Source organism: Balaenoptera musculus, chromosome 10 (genome assembly GCF_009873245.2).
Source record: "Balaenoptera musculus isolate JJ_BM4_2016_0621 chromosome 10, mBalMus1.pri.v3, whole genome shotgun sequence".
Classification (NCBI taxonomy): domain Eukaryota; kingdom Metazoa; phylum Chordata; class Mammalia; order Artiodactyla; family Balaenopteridae; genus Balaenoptera; species Balaenoptera musculus.
In genome coordinates, this window is record NC_045794.1 from 73,320,440 (window position 1) to 73,338,010 (window position 17,571).

Sequence of the window (17,571 nt, forward strand, 5' to 3'; positions counted from 1 at the left end):
TTCAAGTAGGCCCCTGGGCTTGGTCCACTGCTGTCTTGTATTCATGCTTGGGTATTCATTCACCAACATTAAAGCTCAGGAAAGAAGATATGACAAAACAGGACTCCCTCCTCCATGGCATGAGTCCTTTGCTGGTTTCAGAGGTGCATGGTGGCTAATGTGGAAAATACATAGGAACTTTTCCTTGGAACTGGGGTGGGATGAAAAGTGCCTGCTGTGAACATTGCCATCTTTTCCCTGACACTTCCCCTCCAGTTTCTGAGGATATAGCAGAAAACAACCTTCTTTGAAGATACTGGGTAACAATTACATAAAACAAAAACACATTCTTCCAATGCACTTGTACTTTCAGAGATTCCAAGTTTAGTTCAGCTGCTGGATGAGCTGATTGATTTGTGTGCCTCCATAACCAGGTGAGCCCACTTCCTTGAGGAAGCCCACCCTATTCTTGGTAGTGTGATGGGCCACTGAGAGTTGGAAAGGGTGCAAGAACCCTGAGATCGCCTGAAAATTCTTCCCTGGGAAGGCAATTTCATGAATGAAGTCTTCCAAGCAAATGACACCAAACTTCCCCAGGTGCTCCTCAATCACTGTGCTGTCTGTCAGAGGGATGATTTTATTCTTGGCCTTAGCTTGTCCGTGTTTCAAGCTGAGTTCCCGAACAGACTTTAGATTTGGAAAGTCCCCAGGCCACATAAGAGTCCACTATACCAAAGCATTTTTATGGTATGAGGGTTTACTTTCACAAAGATACCACTGAAAATCTTACTTAGGCAAAGTTTTCCAGTGATACTCTGCACCAGTAAACTCACCACATTAACCCTTTGGATGCCTACAACAAAGGCCAAGAAAGGTTTATCTGGCACTTTCAAGCCATGGGGTTTCCCTTCTAACCATCTAAGGTGCACCCTGTCATGTAGTTGCTGCCAGGAATCATTTAGGAACCATTCTAGTCACTTAAACTGGAGCTCTTTTCATTTCCTCTGCTCCTTTTCTTGCAAAAGTGCCTGCTTCTCTTGGGTGGCTTTGAGGGCCTGATACGCCTTCCTCTTTTTAGGAGGTTTTCTGGAACCAAAGTGATCGTGTTTTTTTTTTTGCTCTTCCTTTCCCATCTTTCCAATGCTGCTGGCTACCACTCATGCGCAGCCCCACTGCACTTTAATTATTGTCATTTAAAAGATGACCACATTATGAGAGGCATAATACCTACCAGAAATAGATTTTTCACATTAAACCATCCTTTTTTAAAAAAATTCATCTTGGTTATATAAACCTGTGTCAGAAATTTTGCAAAATTATTCATTCCTGTAAAAATTACTTTCAAAGATATCCTACCATTTTATCCCCAGAAGGTGACATCAGCTTCTACCACATAAGAAAAAAAAATGGCATTAAATGGACATCTTGAAGATAAGAATGCATGCTTTTAGTACAAACAAGCTTTCTCCACACTTTCCTCTTTCTTCTTCACCCCATTCCCTTTGTCCTACCACTTTTCCTTTCCTTCCTTTGTTCTTCTCCATTTCCAACTGCCAATGAAATATGGGACTTGCTTAGACCCACTTAGAGCAATCATGGGTTTGAAGTTTGCTGACTGCTTTTCTAGCATGAGGATTTAGGCAGCGGGGAGCACAGACTGGGAATGTAGGCTAATGTTCCCAGGTTCTAAATATCACCAAATCAGAAAAGAATTGCATTTGTGAAACTGAAGAGAGACTCTTTTTATCTTTTAATAACCCCCTATGCCATCCTTAGCACAAAATGCAAAAGAAAGGGTTAGAGAAAGGGCAAGAGGACTTATCAGAGAAGAGACTTTCTGCTGGGACGTTATAAGCAGCATGAAGGAAGAGTGAATTAAATTTCAGTTAACAGCGCTGAACCCGCAAAGGAAAGGATGGGAAAAGGCAATAAAGAGCTGGGACAGTGCTGACTGAGGATTTAGCAGAAGGGCAGGGTGCCCTCCATCTGTTTGGAGAGTGCAGGCTGAGCCATTGGTGGGGGGCGGTGATCATCCTCAGGGAAGCTGTGACTCAGTGACTCTGCCAGCAATGATGTGTGGGTAAAGCAAAGAAGTACAGTAAAGAAAATGACTACCCAGAATGTGGTGGTGACAGCAGCACTTACTGGCACCTGTAGTGAGAAAAACTCACTCATTCACCTTTTCAAGTGTTGTTTGTGAGGCAGCTACTCTATGTAAATCAGAGTCCCTAACTATGCACCCTCTTCCAGATTCCTATAACTTCATATTTAGAGTCTTCCTAAATAGGCTCCTTGTCTCTGGCCTCTCCCTATTCCAGTCTACTCTACACACAAAGTCCAGGAAATTCTTCCTCCTACACAAGAGTGGTTATATGCACAGGTTCTGGAATTAGGCTTCCTGGATTCAAATCCTGGCTCCACAACTTATTAGTCTATGAGCTTAGGTTAAGTTAGCTAAACTCTCTGAGCCCCCAAGCATCAGTCAGCTTGGGATAAGTAACAGAAACAAAAGTTCCCAACATCTTCCTGGTTTTAACAATAGCGCTTTGCTTCTTGCTCATGTGTGTGTCCATCCTAGGTCTGATACTATGCTCTGCAAAATTCTCACGCTGTGATCAAGCCTAAACCTGCCGCCTCACCTGGATCAGGCCAGCCAGTGACAGAGGAAAATCACAGAGTAACACTAAACCTTTTGCAGATTCCTCATCTGCAAAATTACTTCCTCATCCTTTCCTCCTTAAAGCCATACTCACTTCCCTCTAAGACACAAATAAATGTTCAGCCCAACAAAGACAAAATATAGTTTGCCATTTTCTCCCCAATAATTTAGCTTGATATTTCATATACAGTTGGCTCAATTAATATAGAGTAATGGACCCACCCAGGGAAAACAGGTATTTCTACAAAAAAAAGTTCTGCTTACAAAATGAAACTAAGACATCAAGCCCTTATTGTTACCTTGACATTGAACAAGTTACCTCCAGCACAGGAAAGTTGTGGAGGAAAAACTACATAAGAGCCTTTTTATTTTCAATGAATATGCCCACACATCTTCACACTTCTAAACACCTTTATAGCATATCATCTATTTCGTACAATACAGCAAAATAGAATGTCATGAAAGTTATTGCATTTGTGAAGATGATGACTAAAAATTAACAATGCTATACAGAAGAATGACAGCCAGTACATTAGTCAGGCTAGACGCACTCTTGTAACAGACAACCCCAAAGCTCAGTGACTTACAGTAAATGTTTGCTTGTTCTCTTCACAGTCCTGTGTGGGGTGATGGTAAGAGTGGCACAAAAGATCTCATCACGGTGCAATATGGGTTGGTGATGGCAAGGAGTGGGGCTAGGAGATCTGCTCCACATTCACATTCAGGAACCCAGGCCCCTTCCGTCTTGCCACATCTCCCTCCTGTATGTCCTTGGAGTCCTCTCTATTCAGCTATAAGATCGGTAAAGAGATTAGAGGATTGCATTTTGGAGGATTTTATGGCCTAGGCCTGAAAAAGGTGTATATCCCTTCTACCTCATTCAGTGACCACAACTCTGACACAAGGCTGCATCTAACTGCAAAGGAGGCTAGGAAATATCGTCTAGCTATGTGACCGAAAGAAGGCAATTTGGGAAAAAAACAGTCAATCTGTTCCACAGTGACTTAGGCTCACTTTCTAGCTAGGTGACTTGATCTAGTACACAAGCCTTAAAAGCAATGATTTAAATATGTGAATTTACAAAAGCACAAATTACAACATGTTCTATACATTTGGCCTCATGTGCCATGTATCTTTGGAAATGATGGTCTGTTTTCCTATTATAAAGAACCATTCTGACACAAATTGCTGAATCATTATGTGAAATGAAGGTGTCTGATCACTGGATTATGCTATTTGTAAGCTAACAAGTAGAAGAGAAAAGGCTTTCAAATGCTCACCCACAGAATAAATGCGCAGACACAGAACACCATCATGCTATGCTTTGTGCAAACACACAAACTCCTCCCACAGAGATTGACATAATGGAGGGGAAAAAAAGAGAGAGAGAGAGAGAAGGAAAGGATATGTACACAAGGAATTGAACCAAATCAAATGTTTTGGGATACGCTTGACTACCTGCCCTGATAAGGAGTAAGATGAATTCGTAAGATTTGCCTGGCCTCACAGTCAATAATTGTTAGAAAATTGTCAGGCTCAAGATGGATGACATCATGTAGGGCAAATGAAGATCATTTCCTTCTACACCGATTGGTGCTTGAGGTTTGTTTATACCCCAGCTCCCTGGGCCTTGTTGTAAGTAACCAGATATCATAGGTTTGAAACAGGCTTTCCATTTGCATCACTGGGCAATGAGTGCAGCCAACAGGAAGCCCAGTGATTCAGATAACTTGTTTTAATTGAAATCAATACCAACACAGGCAAAAACTGCCTGGAATGGCAGTGCTATGCTCTGATGGAAGATTTCCATGATCTCTACCAATGATAACCATTATTAAGAGCAAACTATTAACTTCAACAGTGACATATAGTGCTTTCCAAGAGGAAAGAAAAAGTTTTGGGACCAGAAAACTGTCCAGAAAAAGTTTTGGACAGTATTCAATAAGGAAAAGAAAAAAAGAAAGAAATTTTACTTCTTCAGGTCTCTATTAAGTTTCAGTCCCAGACTCAAGTTCAATTCCAATTTGAATTTCCAATAAATGGAAAGAGAAAATTAGCCACCCTAGTCCCTCTCCTGCCAACTCTTCTCCAGCCTTTCTTTTCCACTCTCACCCAGATTAGGTCTGGTGAAAAAGAGAATAATTATGACAATTAATATTTATTGACTATCTTCCAGGTGTAGGGCTGTGTTCTAGTCCAGGAATCAGCAAACTTTGTCTATAAAAGGCCAGATGGTAAATATTTTAGGCTTCATGAGCCATACCGTCTTGATTGTGACTATTCAGTGCTGCCTATGTTACGCAGACACATAGAAAATACATAATAAATTGGTGTCCCTGTGTTCCAATAAAACTTTATTTGTAAAACAAGCAGCAGGTCAGATTTGGCCTACAGACCATACCTAGTTTATGGACATAGTTATGGACACTAGAGTTTACATGTTTTACTTATCTTCACTGAGGAGGGTATTACTATCTTATTTTATAGATGAAGTAGGCACCCCCCAAAGTTTTCCCTCTAGTTATGGGTGAAGCTGTGTCTATACTAAAGGCAAGTCTAACACCAAAGCAGCCTATACTTTTCCAACTTTGCCACTCTACTGCATGACTGAAAAAGGCAGTTAGAGCCTGGACAATAGCAGAAGCTACACCCCTGGGCCTGATTACAAATTGCAGCTGCTAGTTTGAAGAGTTGCCCAGCTCTTCTCTCCTGGTGATCCAGTGTTGACCTAACCAAATTTTCATGATGCAAGGTATATAAAGAGTCAGATACCACTAAAAATAAGCACTGTCAGAGAGTGTAAACCCCTAAAAAAATTAATTCCCCATGGCCTCTGGGACCTCTACTCCAACACAGGTCAAGAATTGGGCGAGATTTGAAGAGTATTTGAGCATTAATTTGGTATCACACAAATACCATATTTATAGCATCCATGTATTTAATGCCCACCAGTAAGATGGGGTGTAAGGGTATCTATATCTCCAGAGCCTTGCATGGAACTTGACACATAGGAAGTTCTCAAGAAATATTTGTGCCATATCTTCATGGATAATTGAGGTAATAAAACTTATTTATTACAAATAAAAATATAATTGTAATTGTATAATTATATATTATATTATTATAATAAGTATATATTATTATAATCACATGTAATAGAATTATATTACATGTAATTATAATCACCTATTACAATATATAAATAAATTAAAAGTTTTTATAAGCAATGTAATAAAAGTAAGGTATTATTCCTGCTTTCTGTAAGCTGACACGCCAATAGAAAAGAAGAGAAATATACACACATGTTATTGGCCCTGCATTATTGCTGAGAAGTAAAAAGTGCTCTAATTGTTCAGAGGAGAACAGAAAGCTTAACTCCCTCTTCTGCAGGCACATCTTCATAAAGGAGATGGCATAGAGGCTGGCTCTTGGAACTGAGTAGGATTAGGTAAGTGGAGATGTTGGTAGGTGGAGGAAGGGCATCTCAGGCAAAGGAGACATGGTGAGCAAAGATAGGGAGATGGGAAAAGGTCGGGCATCTTAGTAGAAGAGAAGCTGCTTGGTTTGACTAGAGCATTGAGCAGGAAGGGGGAATAATGAAAGATAAGGCCAGAAAGATAGGTTGGGAGAAAGTATAACGTCAATCATAATAGAAGAGTTTTGAAATAAAAACTAATGATGGGAAATGTATTTCCAAACAGAAAAATATTCCAAAGTTTTCCATTTTCCCCAAAAAGTAGAGTTATCTTCCTAATTAAAAGACATTGATAGAAAAAAATAAGTTTTGCTGAATGGTAATAAACTAGAAAAAATTGGTGTCTTAATGTAGAGGAAATGGTGTCACTCAACAGTCATTTGTAAAGTTTTTATGTTTTTAGTTGCTAAATGTGTGAATTTACATCTATTCTAATTGATCATGTCTCAAGAGGTACTATCACCTCATGAGGGAGGAACGGAATGTAATTTTTCTCATTGTTGTATTTCCAGCACCTAGCACAGTGCCGGGTATGTGGCAGAAGCCCAATAAATGTTTAAAGAAGAAATGAATAAAGTAATACTGCCCTTTGTATTCATAAAAATAAGCATCTTTTTGTTTATTTCTTGGTGTAGGTAACTACACATCAGTAATTGGAAAGCCAACTAGGAAATTCACCAATAAAAACACCCAATAAAACAACAAACACTACTTAGGTTAAGACCCTTGCCTTGATTTTAGTGTTGATTGATGAAAGAATCAATTAAATCCGGGTTCTTATTTTAAAATCAAAGCCCTTTGAATTTAGCCATATGTGAGAGATCCATGTAGTCCATTATTTTCTGATGGCTACAAATAATTTTAACTTAGAAAATAATGCTTAAATCAAAACAATGATCATCGGCCTCCTAACTGTTCTTCCAACCCGCGCCCACTGCCCACTCCTGTGTGACCTACAGTGCTCCTGAGTTATCTTCTTCAAATAGGATCATGATTTGAGCACTTTGTAATCCCAGATTAATGGGTCAATTTAAACCGAAAGATTTGCAAAACCTTACTAGCAATATCCTAGCAAGAATATTACAACAGAAGGTAAATCATGGCCTGCAGCCTAGAGGGTTTTCATGGGAATTCCTGTGTCTGTCTGGGCTAGTCTTTGGGGTCTAGACTGAGGGAAATCAGTCCCTACATTTGCTAATCACTGAAGCTAAAGCAGGATTTCCGTGCCAAGTAGGCAAAGCATAATCCTTAGAGACACGCCTGCCTCTGAGTAAGATGATGAAACCCCCAGATGGTGACTTGTTATTTCCATACAGCACAGGCAAGTGTCCAGTGTCGACCAGGCATGAAACTGAAGCATGAGAATGGTCCAGAGCTGAATAGTGAATGCAAGGCTTTTTTTTTCTTTTCTTTCTTTCTTTTTCTTTTTTTTTTTTTTCTGGTGTTTAGCTATTGTTGTGTACTTAAGAAAACATTTCTTGGTGGTAATGGTTACAGTGGTGGTAGATGGCATCCCACTGCCTTGCAAGAAACAGCTAGCTCCTGAGGTTATTGCAGTGGCTCTGTCTGAGCAGTGTGGCTTCCAAAAGTGGAGGTGGAAATTAACTGGCATTTACGTAGCAAAGCTGCAGGGATAATTAGTAATTCGACACACAGCCATTCAGGGCAAGGTCAACAGGAGGAGTAACATAGCATCATATGATAACCGTTCAATGGGCTCTGTGAAATGAGTGGGTGGTCTAGGCTCAGCTCTGCCCAGGTACTGGTTCCCACACTCCCAGGCTCGGGGGAGGGTCAACTGAACACAGAGAGTCAACATACAGCTCTGGCTGGATAGAGTTAGCCACCAAAGCCCCATTAGACCAGAGGTTGGAGCTCCTTCTGGATAAATAAAGTCGTTCATTGAAGCTACAAATGCATGACATTTTAAGTGTACTGAGCCAACTAAATTTTACCAGTTGGTGTAATTTTTCAACTTGAATAGTTTTTCCATTTCTTTGCCACAACATTGTGAGAGGGACTGGACCGAGTCACGCTACTCCTGGGGAAAATGAGATGTTTGGATAGAGAAAAGGCAGGAAGGCTTCGTGTTGAAGGTTTACTAGCAGGAAAAATTTAAAAATGGCCTTCCATTCATGAGCAAGGCTTCATAATGGCCTGACACCATGGGAATTCACCAGACAGTTGGGTGGAGCTCAGCGACCTCTAGTTATGAAGTTTTCACCCTTCCTTCGCCTCAACTGGATTCATGAGAGTGTTCATTTTCAATGATGCCAAACCTTTCTTTAACAATAGAGATCACTCTTCTGTGTTCAGTGAGAACCAATTAAACAAGCAGAGAAGAGTAAAAATTTATGTCGTTATGCTAAGAATTGCTACTAACATTTTTTCAGCACTAATGCTTTTTAGATATTTAATTCAGTTGACATTTGTCACAGACCTACTGTGTCCTATTCTAGAAACTATTCACCCTATGCCCCAGGTTCCATCTAAAGAGAGCCCAAGCATAGGTTAACACATAAATAGTTTTCAAATTCTTTACAACAAGTGTCAGCAAACTTTTCTTGTAAAAGGCCAGATAGTAAATACTTTCAGCTTTGGGGGACACACATGGTTTATTCTCTGTGCAACTACTCACCTCTACCTTGTAGCCTGAAGGCAGCTATGGACAATACATCAATGAATGGGTGCAGCTGTGTACTAATAAAACTTCATTTTAAAAGCAGGCACCAGGACTGTGGATTGTAATACAAAATCACCAGAACATCAAACTGAGAGGGAAAGAAAGAAACAACCAAAGTTTACTAGTTTGTTGAAACTGTAATCTGATTTCTTTCAGTCATAGCTATGGAGAATTAATTCCCTTAGTCAGATGCAGAAGCAACTTCACTGTCAGAGTATTTTATTAATTCATGATTTATGCTTTGTCTACTTTCAAAAAGAAAAATAAATCCCAAGTGGCTGTTACTGGTAATATATACATAAAGGTTCACCTACATGGTGTAGCTGAAGAGACATTCCCCAGCCAATGCAATTCTAGGTAGAATTATATGTCATCGATTAGAAATTCATCTGAGACAAAAATCCGCCTTCTTCTAACACTTAGTTAAGATGGGCTGTGTCAAGCTTGAGTGGACAAAGCCAGCAAGGAGAGACGGCTTCTCAGGAAATGAGCAAATCAGATCATGAGCCAGCAGAGAAAACGCTCTTTAGGACAGAGTATGAGCTAAATTTAGAGTTAGTGTCAAATCATAGCTTTATGCATCATTAAAGATGTGAGAACAGGGAGAAAAAAAAGCACTAACATTTTTTGAGAAATTACTATATGACTAGCATGGTATTAATAAGTACTTTAAAATGAGTTACCCATTCAATCTTTCTGATACTCCAAAGTAAGTACGCTTATCCACATATTATAGGAAAAAAAAAAAAAAAAAGGAAACATTTTCCTTAAATTTACACAACTGGTACCTCTTAGAGTTGGAATCTGAACCCATCTCTCTCTAGTTCCAAAGCATATGGCTTTCTGTTATATAACACTGCCTCTTGAGCACAAAATATCAACATTTTGCCTATCTTAAGTCAAGAATTCTCTTACTTCTTCCTAATTCCTTTAACCTATGACATGCTCTTATTGTCTGTTCATTGTTGAATCAAATCATGGTTAATATAACCGTAATCAAAACCCAGTCCTATGATTGGTATATAGTTCCTCGGATTTGAGGTTAACTAGCCCACCAGAGATCAAATAATAGGTCATATGTCAAAAACTATATTCCACCTCTTTTCTCACTCGGTTAACTGGAGCTGGCTTCCAAAATAGTCCATAACTCTCATGCATTTGGCTACCAATTAGTCCTGAGAGTGTAATAATTAAAAGAAAAAGAATAGCTAACATTTACTGTGTACTAAGTATGCACCAGTCAGTGTGACATCATTCAGAATCCTTTGATGATCCTCTAAGGAGAGTAGAACCTTGACGCCATTTGATGTAAACTATTTCTCACTACGAGTTAGGATAATCTGCTCTGGGTCACCCAACTGGTAAATAGCAGAGCTGAGATTCAAGCCCTCATCTGCTTAAATTACTTCTAAATTCAGACCTTAGAGAAAAATCACAAGGATGTTTTTCCTGCTTATCAGTGACAAGACCGCCCCCCCCTCCCACCTCGGTCAGGTAGGTACCTTGTTTCTTTCACTTCCTGAATGAAATTTTGGGCCCCAGGAAAGTAGTTTGAGGAAGAGTAGGCAGCTGTATTCACTCTTCCTGCTGCCTCAAGAACCCCTACAGAAACTGGGAGCTAAAAGTAGTGGAAGAAAGAAAGGGAAGGGACAGACATTGTTGAAGGAGAAACAGAATCGTCTTAATAATAAAGCTTTTTCAAAAATTTGCTTTGGAAAATTTAAATGTATGTACATGTTTGTCCAAAAGTGATCAAAAGTAAAATTCAAATACTGTACTTGCCAGTACTTGCATTTTACTCACATAGAGATAGAATTGGTACAAAACATATAAGAAAGTGAATAAGAGTTCTTTCTCTCTTTTTTATTTCTCAACAGCCAGCTACCCAGAGCACCTCATTATAGGTTTCCCAGTGTTACAAACCCAGGAGTCCCTGACTTTATACTGAATTTCAGAAAGCCCACATTCTATGTGCATTCACCTAAGGCTGTGAATCAAATGACAAACTGTTCATTTTATTCTCAAGTAGGAACATTCCACTTTCTCTGACAATGTTACACATATATTGTCCTTTTAGTCTTTCCTTACAACAGAGTATAATGATAAATCTCTTTGCCTATATGGAATCAAGATATGATTCTTAAACAACAAAGACTGTAATTGTATTAGCAGCACAATGAGTCACCCTATCACTTATATCCTGAATAAATGTGAGATGCATCTGTTGAAATGGAATCCGTGGGCTCCTTTTAATGGGCCAAATGTCTCCAAGGACAAAATAGTGGGAGGAAGTGATCCAGCTGCTCAGACTACAAATCTTTTGTCCTTGAAAGAAAAATCAGCAAAGCATCCTGTAAAAAATAATTGTACGCACTTTACCTTGGGAAAAGACTAACAAAATTTAGGTAGAACACTGATCATTTGACTATTTCTATTTCTATTTATTCCTCACGGGAGGTCTGGCAAGAGTGAATTTTCCTCCCTGATGTGTTCCTCAAATTGTGATTTTCAAACTTTTTCAAGGCCACTTCAGAGAAGCAAAAGAGCATGTAATCTACCTGCCCTACCCATTCCCATTGCTACTGCAAAAAACAAAACAAAACAAAAAAACCAAAAAACAAAAAAACCCTCACCAAATAAATGGAAAGAAGAGTGTTGTGGATAAGGTGTGAAGGGAAGGGATGAACCAAATGTTCCTTAGTGTGAAAATAAAAAATATAACATAAAAATTATTGTATAAAATGGGGGCATCTTAGAACTTTAAAACTGCTCAGGGCCCCTCTGAATGGCCCTGGTTGATCTGCAAATGCCCTTGGACCAGGGCAAGACTACTTCGTAAGAGGAAGAAGGATTTTCTTCATGGGAGAAAGTTGGCCTAGGGTTTGGGGGGAGAGACAAAAGGTGCATGTCCTAGAGTTGAAAGGGAGCTTGCACAATAGTTGCTCCAAGCTTCCTAGGGTTGACACTCCTTCCTATCACTCTCACTGCCCCCAACCTCACTGATGTAGGGAGACAGAGCCATCATCTAGGATCTCCGGGAAGATCATGACATTACTTGCCTGGGCCCTCGGAGGCATGCCCTAGAGAGAGGAAACCTCAAAGCACAAAGGACAAAGGACGCATTAGAAAAGCTGTGCCTCACAGATCACTCATCTCACTCCGAGGGGGTCAGGCTTCATTCCTTTTTCTATTCTGCCAACTGCAGTAAAGGAAACAGGGAGCCCAACCCTGCTAAGGAAAGGAAGTGGCACTGAAGATGACAGAGTAGTTCTGGCAAAGGCCCTGGCAATTGATGAATGTGCATAGAGGTGCATGCCTTGGTGTTAGCAGCAGAAAAAAATACCTGGCAAGCTGAGCAGGTCGAAGCAGTGACAGACAGCTAGAGTAGGCAAAGGGTAGAGCAAACTCTGACCAGTTTGTGCAGGAGATATCCAAGGCATCGCAGTCTCCTTGCTGTGAGTAAAGATGGGATGGGAAATGCATAATAGATCACTTAAGGATTGCATGGTTGAAATTAGCCACTGGAAAGACTGGGGACCTCTAGGGAGTTTTGTTAACAGGAGGAAGGTCATTATCATTGCATCATAATGAACATTTATAGGGCATTTGCTTTGGCCCAAGCATTGTGGTAAGCCCTATGCATGTATTTTCTCTTTAATCCCCATAACAACTCTGTACGGTAGACACAGTACTTCCCTAGAGTGGTATGGCCATTTTATAGATGAGGAAAGGGAGCCCCTTGAAAAGTTAAGAATCTTGCCCAAGATTACATAGCTGGCACATGGCAGAGTGAAGACTGGTCCTCAGGTCTGTCTTATATCAAAGATAGACTCTTTAAATAATGGTGAAGTACTTACCAGCAGCCCCACCTTGTCTCTCTCCTTAGGATTTTTATGTACATTCATATTTGTTCATCACTTATGTACCAAAGACCTATGAGAACCTACTATGTGCCAGGCCCAGTGCTCAGCATTGGGGAAACATTTATGGAAATATTCACAGAATCCCACATCTTTTGGAGCTTTCAGTCTAGTTGAGGAGACAGACATTAGTCAAATAGTTGTACACATAAATATAAAATTACGATTGTGATAAATGCTATGAAGGATTTTAAAGCACATAACAGGGGTATTTGCTTAGTCTGAAGGTTCCCTGCAAAAGGGACCAGTGAGCTGACAATGGAAGAATGAGTAGAAAATAACTAGGTTAAAGGGTGGAGCTGAGAAAAGCATCTTATCTGGTACTAAAGCCCTGCTGGGGAAAGGGAACAGGATCTGGTGGAGGAAATAATAAAAAAGGGAAGGTGATATTATTGTGACTACAGAAAGAGAGAGATAAAGGGTCTACAGAGGATAATAGGAGAGTCTTGCATAGCTTTCAATGTTGATAGGAAGGATTCAGTAATGATAATAGTTGTTATGCAATATAATAGCTGGTTGTATGCAAGACAGTCTTCTAAATACTTTACACATATTTACTCATTTAATCTTTCTTATTAGCCTCTGTGGACGAGGTACTCCTATTATTCTCATTTTACAGATAAAGAGATGGAAGCACAGAGTTTAAGGAACTGGCCCAGCTACTAAATGTCAGAGCTCCAGCGTTCTTGTTCTTAACCAATATAGATTCCTGCTTCTATCTTTTATAGAGAAGGGAATGAATATATTAAGAAAGTACAATCAATAGATTAAGATGGTAGTTCTTAAATACCAGTGCACATGAAAATCAACAAGTATGCCCATTAAAATTCAGATGTCTGTTGCTCAAGCAATTGCAGGAAGGAGTGTATAGCCTAAGAGTGAAACTGAGCAGGACCTTGTGGGGCTCCTGGGCACAGAAGCCTTTCCGTGTCCCCTGTTTCTTGTTTGTAGGGAATAGACTCCAGCCTCTATGACCTCCCCTGAGTTCCAAAGGGCAGATTCAAACAGTTGCTAATCAGGGAAGGAGGGGAGGCAGAGACAAGGGAGGAGCAGCCAAGAAACAATAGTGCAGCCTTGGGGCAGGGTTCTGGTGCCGGCTCAAGAGATACACATAAAAATATCATTGAGCTCTCTTTACAGAACTAAAACCCCCAACAATGGAAGATGTTAGCATTCTTCATTACAGATTAAAGGACCAGAGAAGCTCTTCAAGAGACCCCCTGAGGCCAGATTAAATGAGTGCAGGCCCTGCACACACCCTAATCATTATTGGCAACGCACCCTTGAACTATTGCTATAACACTCCTCACCAAATCCTCCCAGATTGGGACACACAGTTTTGAGAGACATGAGCCTGCTGTGTCCCCCTTTGCCTGGCAAAGCAGTAAAGCTATTCTTTTCTACTTCACCCAAAACTCTATCGCCAAGATTCAGTTTGGCACTGGTGCACAGAGGCTAAGTTTTCGGGATCAAGAGAGCAATAGGTGCTTTGTGACCACCTAGAGGGGTGGGATAGGGAGGGTGGGAGGGAGAGAGATGAAAGAGGGAAGAGATATGGGAACATATGTATATGTATAACTGATTCACTTTGTTATAAAGCAGAAACTAACACACCATTGTAAAGCAATTATACTCCAATAAAGATGTTAAAAAAAAAAAAAGAGAGAGCAATAGAAAGGCCAGATGACTGAGGAAAGACTAGATGAAGAATGGAGATAAACTAAATCTGCCAAGGATGCTGCAGGCTTGAGGTCCTATAAGAGGGAACCAGTAAGATCCAGAAGAGGAAGAGATGTATTTATGGCTAAAAGGGAAGTAAACGGGAGGCTTGGTTTATTTACAGTGTTCTGGTGTTTGAAATGGGCATTGTTTAAAACTTCTTTTGTCCCAGAATTATTTCCCAGAACTTCCTACTGGGCCTCCCAGAACACTGAGATGAACATCTAAAAAATTGACAGGGATGAGGGGAAATATCTGTGGTCTTTAGCTTCCACAGCTAATGACCTTTCCCCGACACTTACATCACCAGAGAACACAAGCCAACACATGCTATAAGGATGTAACCAGCAGTAGGGAAAACATTCATTATCAGAAAGAATTGCCCAACTCCTAAGGATTCAGCTATGGGAGAAAAAAATTCTGCTTAATGGAAATATCAAAAGTTAACTTTTCTTAATTCTTTCAGTGGGTCACTCTCATTGCCTATTTCAGTCGCCCCCAAGAAGCAAATCACAACTGGAGTCAGATTTCAAGTTCAGACAACTCTCAACTATCTGTGTATTTCACAACTTATAATCCATATGAACCCAAATGCTTCACTTCACTAACAGTTTCTACTGCCTCCTCCCCTTTACCCAGAAATAACTTCCCTGGCACCTTTAACTGGAGGAAAATGCTTACCTTGAGTTTAACCCTGTAGCCCTTCATTCTGCTACCATGAACTTCAATAGTCAACATTCAGGCATATAGAAGTAAGACTTCCATTTTCTGGTTCTGCATGTAAGGAGCTTGGAAGTCATCATTCTGTCCTAACAACAAGTAAAAAAGCTCAATAGACTGAAAAATTAACAACTCTTCTTGTATCTGTAAGAGAGTGGAGGACAGAGAGCAAAAGGCTGCCCCCAGGATTGGAGAGAGAGGCAAACACAGGGAATCACGGCTGTCGGGGGCAAAGGCTCTGGAGCAGACGCCGTCAGGGGAACCAGCCAGTGCTGGGGCAGGAGAACTTGAACTGTGAATGACCAGTTTCTGGAGACTCAGTGTGGACAACTCTGAGAGTTAAAAACTGCAGTGGGGGGGGGGGGCTTCCCTGGTGGCGCAGTGGTTGAGAATCTGCCTACCAATGCAGGGGACACGGGTTTGAGCCCTGGTCTGGGAAGATCCCACATGCCGTGGAGCAACTGGGCCCGTGAGCCACAATTACTGAGCCTGCGCGTCTGGAGCCTGTGCTCCACAACAAGAGAGGCCGCGATAGTGAGAGGACCGCGCACCGCGATGAAGAGTGGCCCCCGCTTGCCGCAACTAGAGAAAGCCCTCGCACAGAAACGAAGACCCAACACAGCCAAAAATAAATATAAAAATAAATAAATAAAATAAATAAATAAAAGACAACTCAAATACTACCTCCTCAGTGAATACTTCTGAGATCTTTAAAAAAAAAAGAAAAAAGAAACTGCAGGGGGACCCAGTCACAGGGGGAGCCCTGCGATATTGTGAGAAGGGACACATCTTACCTCATGAAAGTGAGCTGGGCACAAAATGCAGCATCTCCATCTCCCCACTCCTCCTGAGTTTGGGGGAAGAGGACCTAGTTCACTTACTAAATTGAAGTGGAAGCAGAACTTCCCTAGGTAACCAGGGAAAAATGTCCATGAACTCAGGCCAAGCCAAAGCTTCCATTCCCGGCCTTGTGGGCAGCCAGCCCACCCTTCGGAAGTGCCTCAGACAGGACTCTCCAGCGAGGAAGCTTCCTGTAGGTCGCAGTGTCTCCTGCCCTGCCACCACGAGAACGGCCAGAACTCATTCATCTGTGCCCCTCATCCTGTCAAGGGGAGTAGTCAGAGAATTCCCATTTAAACAACCTCAGCAGAGCTGATGGAAAACAGGAGGAGAAAGAAGAAAACTGCAGGACAGTCCCAAGGGTTGTAGAAAATCATTTAAATATACATACATACTACATAATTTATATATACATATAATATAGATATATACCAAATACATATTATACATAATGTATTATAAATATATATGTGGCTGTGTCTATTTTACATATATTATATATACAGTTTATATAGAGACATACATATACATACATATATATTATATATGCATATAAAATATTGCTCTCCCTCCCACCCAACACATATGGGCTCTGACTTCACAGTTTAGTGCATAACCAAAATACTCAAGAGAATTAAAATTAAAAACACAGAGCAGGTCTCTAGCAGAATGGGTGGCTGTTGTCGAGACTTGATTTTCAAGTCCAAGCTGAAAAGCTGATCCAGCCCACGGTAGACGGGCGCCTCAGGAAAGAAATGATTTAGCAATAGCTTCCAACATCCTTCCATCTCCAAACATACGAGTTCAACAACCCACGCTGTTCCCTTATTCTTCCTCCAAATAGGAAGAAATACTTCTGGTAAAACATCTGTTTTAGCTCCCAAATGCCCTCAAAACACATTAAACAGCCTAGGACCTGCCTGCTGGGAGGAGGCCAGAGTGGAGGAGCATGCTTGGGACCACTTGGGTGGCAGGCAGTCCCTTCTGTGCCCAAGGGCACCTGGCTTTTGAAGTTTGGAAAACTTCATCCGTGGCACATTGATTTTCATATACTTCGATTCTCCAAGAGATATGAAAAGGACAAACTTCCCTCCCCGAGGGAAAAGGAGAGCTGAGGAAGGAGTTAGAGATGTACACATTTTCCTGTCACAACAAATAATCCTCTCATGATCAGAGCAGCCTGTAGCAAAGCACTGTATGCCTGCAGCTGAAAAGAGAAAACTCTTTGCTTTCTTTATGATAATAGCATTACTATTGGAAGTGTGCTTGCATAGTGTAAGTCTTCGTAGATGAATGAAAAGGTCCTTTTTTAAACTGCAGAATGGCAGTGCCTGTCCCAAAGCAAACATGGTTCTGTTTCTAGCTGTTTTTGTTGTTTTCTATCTCAGAGGAGCCCAACTTAGCTTCTGTCTTTAATGGCTGGACTGTTGTGGTACTGTCAGACACACATTTAACTAAACGCAAAACTCACCAAAGCAAATTCGCTGGTATTTAAGTAGTTCTAAATGAAAGGCTTCTCCCATGGGATTATATGTTGGACGCTCAGTAAGACATAAGTGAAACCAGCTGAAAATAG

General features: G+C 40.7%; 1 pseudogene; it reads right to left on the reverse strand.

Moving 5' to 3' along the window:
* Positions 1 to 363: 363 nt before the first annotated feature.
* Positions 364 to 15,173, reverse strand: LOC118902801 (annotated as a pseudogene).
* Positions 15,174 to 17,571: the final 2,398 nt, after the last annotated feature.